A 1,204-nucleotide genomic window follows, 5' to 3' on the forward strand; every position below is an offset into this window, starting at 1 on the left:
TTAAAAACTGTTGGTGGAGCCCAGCTGGTGGTGCTCAATTGGTTGAACATTGGCCTATGAATCAGGGGGGTCCATGGGTTTGATTCCCAGTCAGGGCACATGCCCGGTTACAAAACTTGATCCCCAGTGTGGGGGCGTGCATGAGGGCAACCAAAGCAATGATTCCTCTTTCATCCATTGAGGCTTTCTTTCTCTCTATTCCTCTTTGGCCTCCATTAAAAAAATATATTTAAAAAAAGAAACACAGGTTTGCTGAGCCCCCCCTCCAGAATTGTGATTCAGTAGGTTCTTGGGTGGAACCCAAGAATGTGTATCTATAATAATAAAAGCATAATATGCTAATTACCCCAGGCGTCCTTCCGGACGAAGCCGGGGCTGTGAGGGAAGCCTGGGTCCCGGGTGCCAGAAGGAAGCTGGTGCTGGCAGCCAAGGGAAGGAAGGCCTACTCTTGCACGAATTTCGTGCATCCGGCCTCTAGTTTCTAATAAGTTTCCAGGTGAGGTTGATGCTGCTAATCTGGGGACCAGGCTTTGAGAACTACTGCTCTACAGTATAAAGAACAAAGACTCTAGGACAGCCGTGGGCAAACTACAGCCCGCGGGCCGGATTCGGCCCGTTTGAAATGAATAAAACTAAAAAAAAAAAGACCGTACCCTTTTATGTAATGATGTTTACTTTGAATTTATATTAGTTCACACAAACACTCCATCCATGCTTTTGTTCCGGCCTTCCGGTCCAGTTTAAGAACCCATTGTGGCCCTCGAGTCAAAAAGTTTGCCCACCCCTGCTCTAGAACCAGTGTCTGGGTTTCAGCCCTGGTGGTGCCATTTACTAGCTGTGTATCACTAGGCAAATTACTTAACTTCTCTGTGTCTCAATTTCCTCCTCCCCCATTTTGAGAGGTGAAAAATAGTACCCACCGCATTGGGCTGTTGTAATGCATATAAAAACCTTAGAATAGTGCCTGCAAGAATGTAGGCAAAGTGTTGGCTGCTATCATAATTATCTGGCTCTTGCACTATATTCTAAAGTCTTTAAGAATAGAGACCAGGAGCACCAAAGCCCCATTGAAGCAAGTCTTGCCCCGTAGGGTTGTCTCCAGCACAGAAGTTCTCCCACTGCAGACACAGCTGATTCTCACAGCCAATTGGCCTGGAGGTCAATTCCTCCCAGTGATACCTACAACAATCAAGGTTTAACTACA

Source organism: Myotis lucifugus, unplaced genomic scaffold, assembly GCF_000147115.1.
Source record: "Myotis lucifugus unplaced genomic scaffold, Myoluc2.0 scaffold_131, whole genome shotgun sequence".
Taxonomy (NCBI): domain Eukaryota; kingdom Metazoa; phylum Chordata; class Mammalia; order Chiroptera; family Vespertilionidae; genus Myotis; species Myotis lucifugus.